The sequence below is a fragment of the Podarcis muralis genome, chromosome 11, assembly GCF_964188315.1.
Source record: "Podarcis muralis chromosome 11, rPodMur119.hap1.1, whole genome shotgun sequence".
Taxonomy (NCBI): domain Eukaryota; kingdom Metazoa; phylum Chordata; class Lepidosauria; order Squamata; family Lacertidae; genus Podarcis; species Podarcis muralis.
Genome location: NC_135665.1, coordinates 25,354,822 through 25,368,722, shown reverse-complemented (window position 1 = coordinate 25,368,722; position 13,901 = coordinate 25,354,822).

Here is a 13,901-nt window from a genome sequence, read left to right as displayed (position 1 = left end):
AATTTCTGCAGCCTGAGTTAATTCTCTTTCCCTCATTCAACCTCCCATCAACTCTGAGGTGTCTCTTGTTGATTCAATTTTTTGCTGATAGTGCCTTGCTCAAGGGTATTCGACGACGACTAAGCCAGACCTATAAATAAAAGTTCTGAGATATATGAACAAATATCACCAATACAAACTGTATGAAGACAGGGGTGTTGTTCAGATATGTATACAGTCCTGACTGTTGTTATATCAACAATCCTAAGGCCAGCAGTGAGGTGATAAGTCTGTTGTGGATACACCTTCAGTGTATTTCTGCCCAAGGAATTTGAGGTGCCTAATTCTCTCTCAGCCCTGTTTCCCCCTCTTTAGCAAACTGCTTTGGTGAAACTGAGGGTGCCATTCAAGACAAACAAAAAAAGTTTGTGATAAGAATGCAAAACTATCAGACCTGTGTGGGATTTCCAAGTAAGAGCAGTTCGTCAGTGAAACATACGCCTTTAGGAGGTTGTGGGCCTTCATGGGAGGTTTCTAAGTAGAGATTGGAGAACCATCTGTCGTGGATGCTTTAGCTGAGATTCCTGCATTGCACGGAAATGGACTTCCAACTTCCCTTCCAACTCTAAGATTCTATGATTCTAAGTTGTGAAAACTGAAGGGGGGGATGTAAATAAGGGACTGAGGTCCCATCCTGATGCTAGCCCACTCTTGTAATGTTTTACCAGAGGTTTTTGGGGTGGTGGTGATGGCAGTTATGCTATCACCATTGCCTTTAAAACCCAGGTGGAAGTAAGTCATATCTCTTGCCAAAAAATTGCCAAACTCCATGCATTCTTCCACTATAGCCATCCTTCCGCGCTAGCATTCAGTATCAAATTGCTCCTGCCCTGCGAAGCTATTTCCCTGCAGTTGCTAACCTTAATCTTTCAGAACTCAGCAAGGCACATGTCTGTATTGTACACACCGAGTGGCAAACTGTCTAAACGATGTACGTTGTACTACAGCACACAATGCAGGCTGTTTTCCAAGAGGTGCTTTACCAAGAACCAACTACATTAAGTGAACATTTAATCGGATTGCTCTCGAGAGTAGCTATTGCCACTTTTATTCAGAGAACTGGGGTGGGGGAGGGAGAGAACAACTTCAGCTGCAAATAACAAGCAAATAACTTGCCTGCGCTTGGAATAATTGCATGGTGTTAAGAAGAAAAACATCCAATCAGAAAATGGATCACGATATACACGACGTACTACGCACGCTCTTCTGGTTGACAGATTTGTTGTGTTTGAAATAATTGTGTGGTTGTGTGTCTGGAGTGGACTGGCGGGGGGGGGGGGAGATAATCTTGCAACTAATGGCGTGGTCCCAACCTCCAGCTGCCTGTCCTGCAGTGGGAGAATGGGCTGGACGAGACGGAGATCTCTCTCCACCCAAAAACTTCTCAGTTGGGATGTTCTGAGGGTGGGTCTGAGCTGGCCCAGAATCTCCTGGAACCCAAGCCAGCCCCAGTCCTGTCTCTTGGGCTTCAGATGTGTTGGTGGTCCTGCCACTCCATCATGCCCCACCACTGGCTAGCTGGAGTTTGGCTTGCTCTGTTGACTTCTACACAAAGTTGAAAAATCTGCACATGGGATGAGATTGTAGATTTCAGTCATTGCTTCCAATAGGAATGTATTCCACACTCCACAGAAGAAAGGCATCAAGTTATTCAAACATGCTGTTTGGATAGAACAATAAAAACTGTGTCTCATGGTGGCTAGTGGTCATGGTTGATGGAAGTTATATTCTAGAAATATCTGGCAGGCCACAGCTTCCCCAGCCCTTGAGATAAACAGTGCAGCCCAAATTAATCTGGTTTCTTAAAAACATCCTTATGGTTTTTCTGTTGTTTTCAGTATAGCTCATCTGATATCTGGTGCCAGAACTGTGTGTGCATTTAAATAGTTTCTGGTCCTGCCAATCTGTGCCCAGGCTCACGCATTAGATCCAAATAGACCTGTATTAACTGCTGCTGCTTTTGTTGTTTAGTTTCGAAGTGAGAGGAAGCAGAAAGCAAAATACCACTGCCATCATTTATACATTACCCAGACCCTCTCATTTGTACTTTCCAGCTTCATTTTACAATGCTTAATTAAATACAATGCTCCTAAAAGCAGACACCTGTGTTTGCTGGACACATGCTTGTTGCTCTGTCCTTTCATATCCAAAATGCACAAATGTAACTCAGTGGGAATCTGGAAGCTCATCCACCTTAACACAACAGTATGTCTGGAAAACCCCAGCAAAATACCGGTGGGTATTGTCGTTGTCCCCCATCACTTCTAGCCATAATGAAACAAGATTCACCTTAATGGTTTCCCTCCTTTGCTGATGGAGTTGTCTGCCAAATGTGTAGAGATAAGGACAGTGTGCATTTTCTCTCTCTCTCTCTCTTGACCTGAAAGAGACAAATCTGCCAAGTAAGTCCGAATGCAGGGCAAAATTAGGCCAGAAGCCAAGTTCTTCCTGTGTGACAATCTCCTAAATTGGAAAGCTGGTTCGAAAATGGAGAAGAAGTACCTCTTGAGTGCTGTGCTCTACCTGCAGCCTGAAGTGGTTGAGCCCCAGGAGAGTATGCCATATGCTCCTCTCTTTGCAGGTTTGAATAATCACTGTTTCAACTTGGTGAATTTAATCCAACAGCCCATATGAATGCTTATTAAAAATGTAAAAGCAATGTATTAGTCAGACTGCATCTTTAATAATAAACAGTGGAAAAACATCAGACACCCAACAGGAATTACAGTGCACTCAAGCAGTGAAAAGCAATGTTTGTTTTTTTGTATTTATTTATTTCTTTAAAAAAACAAAACTGAACAAGTTCTTTTGGCAATGTTATTTAGTTTTATGACATACGATACAAAAACCTTACCAGGATAAATGTAACGTTCTGGGTATAGGCAGGTGATGCGATACTCATTATAAGAGATAATGAAAATAAAAGTGGAAGTGTGTGCTTGCTGAGAGAGAGACAATTAGATTTCATACTTTGAGAAGGATGGGTACATTATTTATGCCTATATCTCTCTCACACTGTGTGAGAATGAGTGGGCTGTAGTCGTATCCAATCATCTTTTCTAAAATGGCACACAAGTGCTCCCAAATTGCCTCAGATCAGGAAGAAATTGTACTGTCGCTTACATGATGGGATATATATATATATATATATATATGCAGGTTTTGGTGTCCTCGGGTGTCTTCCCGTGTAAAAGATGGGGTGTCTAGGCGACGTTTCGACGAGGTCTCACTCGTCATCTTCAGGCTGGTGCTTTCGGCTTCTTGTTACTGGAACAGAGCAGGATCTCAGTGTTTGAGTTCCTATAAATACTGTTGAGGAGGTGTGCTGTATAGCCTCCAATGTTCTGGGCAGAGAGGAAGTTCCCAGGCTAGTGTGCCTTTTCTTCTTTTGTTCCTTAATTACTTGAGGGATATCTTGAGTGATTTCTTGAGTGATATCCTGAGTACCACTTAGGTGGGTCATTAGGTGTGGATTAGTTGCTAAGGCCTTTGTGTCTTGACCTCTTGAACTTTGTGAAGAGTTTTTCTGAGAAGATGGCTGTACTGAAATTAGTTGTGCTCTGGCTTGGCTTCGTGTATAGGGGCGAGCTGTGGTTTTGTGGCCTGTGCCAGCCAGATCTGTGTAGGGATTGCAGGGGGGTGCAGCATCCGGAGGTGCCACCATGGTTTGGCTACTGGATGGTGTCTGTAATTTATCTGTGGAGAGGGTCTGGGTTTGGATCTGGTGTGGTTGATTGGTGATGGCGTTCTGTGTGCCTCTGGCTCTGGTGTCAGTTTTTGTGGGGAGGGCTAATTTCCAGATGTCTGGCAAGCGGGATGTGTCGTCACGCTTGTTCATGTTGTGAGGGTGTTTCTCTATCTCGATGGCTTCCATGATTATTCTCTTGTGGTGATGTTCCATGTTAAAGAGCAATTTGGAATCTGCAAAATTAATTTCGTGTCCTGTTTCTTTCATGTGTTGGAAAAGAGAGGAAGTTTTTTCTTCTTTTTTGACGGCATTCTTGTGTTCTGCAATACGTGCATTTATTCGTCTGTTTGTTTGTCCAATGTACGTGGCTGGGCAGACTTTGCAGGGTATTTCATAGACCCCTTGGTTTTCCAACTGGATTTTATCCTTGGGGTTTCTGAGGATATTGGCTATTTTTTGGTTGGTGCAAAAGGCTGTTTTGATATTGTGTTTATGGAGGATTTTGCTAATTTTATCTGTAGTGCCCTTGATATAAGGAAGGAGGGCCATGCCATTGTTTTCTTCTGTGTCTTGGTCTTGCACAATCACACTACCACCCTGCACAAATAAACTCCGTAGCCAAGACTCTCATCTCCAGAACCAAACGCCTGGCTGACAAAGACCACCTGACAACTGAGTTACAGAATCTCTCAAATGTGTTAATTGCCAATGGATACCAGCAAAACAGGGTTATGAAGCTAATCCAAAAAGAAACACCCCCCAAAAACCAAGACACAGAAGAAAACAATGGCATGGCCCTCCTTCCTTATATCAAGGGCACTACAGATAAAATTAGCAAAATCCTCCATAAACACAATATCAAAACAGCCTTTTGCACCAACCAAAAAATAGCCAATATCCTCAGAAACCCCAAGGATAAAATCCAGTTGGAAAACCAAGGGGTCTATGAAATACCCTGCAAAGTCTGCCCAGCCACGTACATTGGACAAACAAACAGACGAATAAATGCACGTATTGCAGAACACAAGAATGCCGTCAAAAAAGAAGAAAAAACTTCCTCTCTTTTCCAACACATGAAAGAAACAGGACACGAAATTAATTTTGCAGATTCCAAATTGCTCTTTAACATGGAACATCACCACAAGAGAATAATCATGGAAGCCATCGAGATAGAGAAACACCCTCACAACATGAACAAGCGTGACGACACATCCCGCTTGCCAGACATCTGGAAATTAGCCCTCCCCACAAAAACTGACACCAGAGCCAGAGGCACACAGAACGCCATCACCAATCAACCACACCAGATCCAAACCCAGACCCTCTCCACAGATAAATTACAGACACCATCCAGTAGCCAAACCATGGTGGCACCTCCGGATGCTGCACCCCCCTGCAATCCCTACACAGATCTGGCTGGCACAGGCCACAAAACCACAGCTCGCCCCTATACACGAAGCCAAGCCAGAGCACAACTAATTTCAGTACAGCCATCTTCTCAGAAAAACTCTTCACAAAGTTCAAGAGGTCAAGACACAAAGGCCTTAGCAACTAATCCACACCTAATGACCCACCTAAGTGGTACTCAGGATATCACTCAAGAAATCACTCAAGATATCCCTCAAGTAATTAAGGAACAAAAGAAGAAAAGGCACACTAGCCTGGGAACTTCCTCTCTGCCCAGAACATTGGAGGCTATACAGCACACCTCCTCAACAGTATTTATAGGAACTCAAACACTGAGATCCTGCTCTGTTCCAGTAACAAGAAGCCGAAAGCACCAGCCTGAAGATGACGAGTGAGACCTCGTCGAAACGTCGCCTAGACACCCCATCTTTTACACGGGAAGACACCCGAGGACACCAAAACCTGCATTCCTGTACCCGTGAAAATCTACGAAAGCAAATATATATATATATATATATATATATATATATATATATATATATATTCCCCTTTTGACATTTCCCTGCTATCAAATACTTTCACACTCTTTTACTCCTTTCTAATGTTCAGACAGTGGAATGGGCAGGTGATAAGTGAATCAATCCTAGCCAGATAATTAACCTCCTGTTTGAACACTCTCTTAAGCTTTACCTACCAATCGCCATCAGGGAGGCAAATGCCCATCTGTATATATGTCACCATTCAGAACAGACTCTTTCCTACCAGAACATCTTGATTTGGAGTGCCTTGGAGAATGACCGAACTGAAATCAGAAGAAAACCTTTCTTGCTGTTTAATGATCGTTATGAGTTGGGGCAAGTAGGCTGTATGCCGAAACCCTTTCTAATTCCATCAAGTGTTAAAATCTAAGGAAGGATTCAAACTGTTGGACTAGCCAGACAAGCTTCTTGATCATAAGCCTTCTAAATAATGGGTTGGGAAGGTAACAAAGGAAGTGGCTCTGTGCCAGACAGGAAATGGGTGGCCTCCCCTCCCTCAACTCACTGGTAGCTAGTTAGAAAAGACAGAGGCCAGAGTTGAGTTGTGTATGCGTAAAGGTAGAAGCGAGAGGAAGAAGCAGGCTGGAGCTTGTGGGGGAGAGACATGCCTGATTTCTGCTTGCATCCAAGGCTGTGGCTATGGGTGAAGCAAGAATGCTGTGATCCCTTCCATTGTAGGCTCAGGTTGTTTATGCACAAATAAGCCATACATCATAAAGACACCACAGTCTCTGCTGTACCGCATTCCAAAGGAAACACAAACACACCTGGAACCCCTGGAATCTCATACTGCTCAGAGGTTGGGACGGCATGCAACATTATTATATTCCTTTTTTCAAATGTGCTATTTAGATATGGGATGTCACATGAAGTCACACAGTCCACTAATAATGCTGCAGATAGGATTTGCACAAAAGTATTAATGTGCTCTTGCGCAGCTACTGCTCATTTGATTAGAGGCAAGGAATGATAAATTTCTACAGATGGATTGTTACCTTAATGTGTGAAAGTATCTTGTGTATGATATAGACATAAAGTCGAGAATGGGATACTCCTCATCAGGGTGGACTTTTGGCTCAAAACAAATGGGACAATGTTTGTTGTATATTTGCCAGCAGCTACTCCAAAACATGGAGTGTGGAGAGTACGTTGTGGCTTAGTGTGTAAATCTATGGCATGTCCAAGAGGGAACCTTTCATTTCAATGTTTCACCATTAAGAGATGTACCTTATGAAGGCACATGACAACCTGGTGTTATCTAGCTTTTGTTGATGGCCCTGCCTTCTTCCTTGGTTCCATTCCCACTGTTCATCTGTGTTAGTCCCATAAACCTTGGAGAACTTGTAAGGCGGAATAGGTCATTACGTTATGAATTTATTGTAGTTCTGATTCATGAGTATATGCAAAGAGGGAAGAGGGGCATTATCACCTCACCATGAGACATATTGCCAGATTTCCAGCTTTCATGGAAAACAGAAATAAAAGAAACCCTTGTAGGCAGAATGTGCAGGGTTTTGCAGCCCTGAAAGTAACCCATTGTTCTTATATTCATTTTGCTGGGGAGAGAGGGAAGTGAGAGCAGTGTGGACCAACACAGAAGTGTAAAGGTAAAGGGACCCCTGACCATTAGGTCCAGTCGTGACCGACTCTGGGGTTGCGGTGTTATTTATTCTGGATGTGTGTTTTTTTTTTAAAGGGAAATGCAGTGAAGGAAGTGGGGCTTGCCGTAAAGCTGTTTGTAGAAGTAGCGCAATGAATTAAGCAATTGAGGGACTCAGTGTAAATATATTATCTGAATGCCAGGTCTATCTGTAGATCAGTGACAGGGAATATGTGGCTCTCCAAATACTGTTGAACTTCAACTCCTATTAGCCTCACCAAGCATGGCCAATGGCCAAAGAAGATGGGAGTTGTACTACAGCAACATCTAGAAGGCATCAGGTTCCCTATCCGTACAATAAAGAAAAAGCAGGTGAACCTGCAATGGAGAGGTAGACCTGGAATACTAGTTTCTCAGGGTCTAGGTCTACAAATCTAGCAGAAGCGGTAGGCCTGTTCTCTGATGCTCAGGGGGTGTGTTTGTTTGTCCCCACTTGGAAAAATGGCTGCAGCCATGCTTATCATTTATAATTAACCAAGAAAGGGGGGGTGCAGTCAGCTTGACCAATAACTCCATCTTTCTATTGTAAGATTCATTGCAAACAGCCCCAAAAGTAGGACAAGTAAAAATTATAGGCAGAGCAACAAAAGGTTTATATTTTCGAAATGCCGATGCCTTTCTACAACAGGAAAAGATAGGGGCTGCTGCACAGCCGCATCTGCCAGAATTTATATGCCAGTGGAGATGTCCATTTTGAAGGGTAATGCTTGCTTTTTTAAGGCAAAGGCAAGACCTATTGCAGCTGCTCTGCAATCAGAGAAAGAGTTGCAGACATAATGGAAATCAATTGGAACAATGTTAACAGCGCCTCTAAGCCAGTTCCAAGTTAAGAGTGGTTTGTCATGATGTCCCACAGAATTTAGATGCCATTAAAGCAAATGTTCTCTATAAAATATTTCCTCATTTCTCCTTCTGTTACAAAGTTTGGAAACTTCTGAATGTATTCCCTTGCATAATGTGTATATAAGGATGAATATTTTCTTAATGCCATCTGCTGCAGGGAGTTCCTTTCCTGACAATATTATCAGACAGAACATTGGCCATTTTGTTTCATTAGTGCCCTACTTTAGAAAGACTTAATAACCTGAGGCAAGATGTAAGTCAGAAATGAGCCTCAGTAAACCCAGTGAGACTTAATCTGAAACAGGTAGAGAGACTGCCTCACAGCCCAATCCTGTGCATGCTTACTCATAAGGAAGTTCCACATGTATACTCAGTAATAAGCCCCAATGTGTTTAGTGGTGCTTACTCCCAGGAAAGTGTAATAGGACTGGCTCTAATCCCATGCACACTTACCATGGAATAAGTGCTATTGAACATTGTGGGATTTCCCCCCCAAACAAATATACTACCATGAGTTGGGAGGGAGGAAGTAGGCTATATGCGAGATGTTTCTAACTCCTGGATCCAGCAAGTGTTAAAATACAAGCCAGGCAAGCTTCCTGTGCTGAGGTGATTGCCTGGGTGATAAGCCATTATGGGAAACAAAGGAAGTATTATTATTATTATTATTATTAACAACAACAACAACAACAACAACAACTTATTTATACCCCACCCATCTGGCTGGGCTTCCCCAGCCACTCTGGGCGGCTTCCAAAAAAATATTAAAATACCGTAATACATCAAACATTAAAAGCTTCCCTAAACAGGGCTGCCTTCAGGTGTCTTCTAAAAGTCTGGTAGTTGTTGTTCTCTTTGACATCTGGTGGGAGGGCATTCCACAGGGAGGGTGCCACTACCGAGAAGGCCCTCTGCCTGGTTCCCTGAGATGGCAAATGGGCCAAATGCAGTTTACCTCAGCTTGCAGTTAGTTAGAAGGATGAAGACAGAGTTTAGAGCTGCTATGCTGTGGTGTGACCTAGAAGCAAAGTAGCAAGCTGGATAGAGAGTCAGTGCAACGTTTGAGAGCAATGTTTTGTTTCTGTTTGAATCCAAGGTTGTGGCTAAGGGAGAAACAAGGCCATTTTGGGGTGTTGATGCTGTGAACCTCTCCATCATAGTCTCCATCATAGTCGTTGCATACACGTGTAAATAAACCATATATCCGAAAGACACCACAGTCTCTACTGCGTCAGTGCCTGGAACCTCTGGAATCTCACATCACTTGGCGATTGGGGTGGTATGCAACCATAGAAAGGGTTACACCGCATGACTCCAGTGCTATGCCTGTTTCCTAGGGAGTAAGCTACATGGAACAAGTGATACTTATTTCTGAGTTGGCATGCTTCAGATCAGGTTGAGACATTTCACTGTTGAAATCTTAACTTTCTTGCCACAATCCAATTCTTATAATCCTACAGTCATCACAGGGAAGGGGGAGACTATCCATATGATAGAAAGGATGCTCGCATTTCAAACTGCATGGCAAGTGAGCAAATTATTCTTGTGCCAAATTATATGGGAGGATGGACAGAACTCCCCGTTGGTTAATGCAAAGAGTTGATGTGGTTGTGAAGATTGGCAGAATAATGGGTGCTATTGTGGATTTTAAACAAGCATTGCTACAAATGCCTCACTCCATGTCACCCGGTGAGTGTTTAGGTGACAGATGGGCCTTGTGTCTACCCAGAAAGACTTTGGCCTCGCCAATCCCCATCTCATCTCAATTTGCTTTTCATGCTCCCCCAATTTTAGGAAGCAGCTGTTAGGTGGTTGAAGTTGAAAGGCCTTTTGGGGTAGGCCAGGTGAGCCAATGTTCCCATCTGAAGCTTTATTTCAAGCAAAAGGCAGCTTCCCATATTTCTCTGATCATTTGGGTTTGGAGTAATGTTCACGGATTACTGTGCTGCGGTGGCCTGTAGCCACTGCGCTCTCCCCTCGACTGGCTTCTGAACCTCAGAGCCGGATGCCTGCCTGCTGCTTTGCCCAGTTTGGCTGGAGGCTTCTGCTGGTTTCTCAGAGAACTTGGCTTTGCCCTTGCTCTGCAGCACCAGCTCGCAGCAGATTGCGGGAAAGAGTCTGATCGGGCAAGTGCTGTAGTGCCATTATGTTGCATATGCCTGATGCTTGGCACGCTCTGGATGTTTTCGTTACTTTGCCCAAACATACAGTTGTGTTTTGTGCTGCCTCCTGACACATCCATTACAGAGAGAAGTGCGGACTGGCTCGAAGCTGAGGCAGGCCAGGGAATTTATTCAAGGTTCAGTTTCACAGAGTTGTCAGACATGTCATCGGAGGCAAGCATGCTGCTGCTTGCCAAATGGCGACTCATTCCAGCTTCCCTTGGAAGCTCTATCTGGGGCTGGTTTCGCATTGCACAGAAGATACTGAGCCCACTTATCGGGATGATTTAGAGGAGAGCGGGGGAAGAAGCAACCAGGTAAGCAGATGCCAGGCCTGTCCTGAGGATGCGTGTGTGCCCATCTCATTACTCATGGAGCCTAAGGGCTGAGAGACTGCTTAAGGCCACCCAGCAATTTTTACAGCTGAACTGAGAACAGAACCAGGACCTTCTAGTCCATAGCTCATGCTTTTAACTAAATGTGTTGCACCAGATAATCATTTTTCCTCCAGAGCCAATAACACAGTGGTGGAGAACATTTTTGGACCAGCAGGTTAGAGCTGTATCTTCCCCCATCCCGTGGGCCAGGGAATGCGCAAACATACGTGAATCAGCACCAAACAAGACTGAAGTCTCAGTTCAGCCACTATTGAACGAAGGGTTCAATCATGCTCTTTTCGGGGATTTGCTTTGCCAGCACGTTCCCCAGAAGGAATGGCCTTGGTGAAGGGTTGAAAGCCTGTCCATCAACTGACATCACTTAGTGGCTCCAGCTGATTGACAGGTGGGTCTGGCCTTTGGGGAATGGCCCATAGCCTAGAGAGATCCCCCCAGAGTTTCCAAGGCTTCATCAAATTGTTTGTGCAGAAGTTTAGGCTGGTGAGATGACATGGCAGCCATTTCAAACAGAATTACAGGAAGGCCAAAAAATACCTTGCATCTGGGAATTCTCTGGCAATTTGGTTCTGGTCCTAGCAGCAGTTCCGCTGTGTCCAGGGCATCTCCAGCTCAGGAGGGCAAAAACAGAAATAGAAAGATGTGGTGGGAGGTTTGGGGGAGTAGTCACCATGTTGTTCCATTCTTCTCACATTGGAGTTGATCTGAATCAGGACCCTGGTCCCAGATCGCAGAATGGTGGTGGTTCATCACATAACTGGCGTGGAGGGCCATTGCCAGGTGTGAAGTTAGGAGAACACGAGCCAGAACTGGTCTCTGCATTAGGTTAGCTTATGCTGGGAGCTGAAAAGACACAGACGGACCTGTCTTGCTCTTGAATACAAGGCTGTAGCTTTGAGGATGCCCCCCCCCAAAAAAAAACTAAGGAAGAGGCAAATTCTGTTGGAGTGTTAATTCTGTGAGCCTTTCCATCGTGTCCTCAGATTGTATATATAAATATGTATCTCCTAATGGCTGGGGGAACCCAGCCAGATAGGTGGGATATAATAATAGTAATAGTAATAATAATAATTAATGACACCACAGTCTCCATTGACCCTTATTCCAAGGAGCCCGAACCCTGGATAAGTGCTGGAATCCCTGGAGTCTCTTGCTGCTTGGAAATTGTGGTGTGCACAACAATATAGATCATCTACAGAACACCTGAGAAAGCAATTAACATGAGTGCAAGCTGGGTCAAGCTCAAATTTGCTAAGGAAGGTCTTTGGACCTGACGACTTTAGCTAATTAGTACAGAAATTAGTGCTGCCTTTTCATGCAACCCCTGTGTTTTGAACATTTGTGTTGCCTTGCTTATTACAGCTTCAACATTTATAATAGGCCACATCCCGGAGCCCAACAGAAGAGTCCAGATACTCATTTTTAAATTACTTGGGCACATTGAAGATAATACAGTGGTACCTCGGGTTACATACACTTCAGGTTACATACACTTCAGGTTACAGACTCCGCTAACCCAGAAATAATACCTCGGGTTAAGAACTTTGCTTCAGGTTGAGAACAGAAATTGTGCTCCGGCGGCGCAGCAGCAGCAGGAGGCCCCATTAGCTAAAGTGGTGCTTCAGGTTAAGAACAGTTTCAGGTTAAGAACAGACCTCCGAAACGAATTAAGTACTTAACCCGAGGTACCACTGTACCAGTTTTTATGTTTAAATGCAACTGTAAATCCACCTTCCAGCCGGACATACTCATGGGAACAAAGTGTTCTTAACTTCATTTATAGAAATGCTCCTGTTATGTTTTAGTCCTATAGTCAACAACTTTTTGTGAGCACCTTAGATGTCAGACCACAGTCTGCTCTGTCACACCTATCTTGTAGCATTCCTATTCTGCAGTTGTTTCGATGTGATGCAACCTTTTGGTTCACTCCATAATATATTATTGGAAGGGACTCAGAAATTCTGATCTGTGAAGATCCAGTTCATATGAATCTGCTCTGCATATTATAGTAGATTGGTGAGAGGATCTTCCTTGGTGAGTTTCCTGGGTGATGCTGAACCAGCCCTGCTATCACTTCTATATTCCTCCTCTCCATTTTTGGATGCTTTCCGTACAGTTGCATCAAACTAGTTTTAACAAATTAAAGCATATCAACAGCATTTGTTCTAGCAAGCTTGACAAGGGAACATGCTTAAGTGAATGCACCATCTGTTTCTCCTGCCTTGCCGTCTTAATGTTGTCATTTCTCCGTTCTCTTATACGTTACCTACATGCATGGCTGCACATTGTACATTAACAGGCAGCAATGTGAGCAGATGCCGTAATGTCGACGGCACGTATCAAAACGCAGCAGATCCGAGCCCGTTGTTCTGAGATTCTGATGTTCTTCGAACTATCATTATAGAATTATTCTGATAGATGAAGTCATGTTTTGACTTAACTCCCATGTCACCTGGCATGAGGGTGGCTGAAAGTTAGGAGATTCTTTGGCAAAGATCATAATATAAAGTGAAGATGAAAACAGCTCTGCTGGCAATGTAACAACAATAGCTGTTCCAAAATCAATTGTGACAATGAATGTTTTCAATAGTACGATTGCAAAATTACAAAGCGGTACTGTTGGAGCTCATGGGCCGATAAAAAGGAGGGAGATGCAAAAAGGAATGTATTAACTGGATACATAATCTTACAGTTCTGTGGTTGCTAAATGCCTGGGTTCACTGGGATTTAATTACAACTTATATGTTAAAGCAGGATGTCAGACCTGTTTGTTATAAGATATGTGTTAGACTCATGTATATTAGGCCAAACACCGTGTGTATTTAAGCTGTATGCTAGACCTTTCTAATCCTTTAATTGAGCCAAGTGTAAAAGCTAATTAACTCAGGCAATTTCCTTTTGAGGTGTTAGCCTGAGGATCAGGCCATCTTCAGGAGCTTGTAATAGTTGTGTTTTTTACAAACATATGGATTGAGCATAGGTGGAGACACAACTCCACATTCCTAGCCAGGTTTTGTCATAGTGATTTTGACTTTGGGCAACTTCTCACCCAGCAGGTATGGAAAAATGGCGAACGGGTCGATGGATTTGGCAGCTGTGGAGCCAAGGTCTTGCAAGTGGGCACTGCTGTGAGAAATCTGGTAAGAAGCCTTTCTTATCAAGCAGACG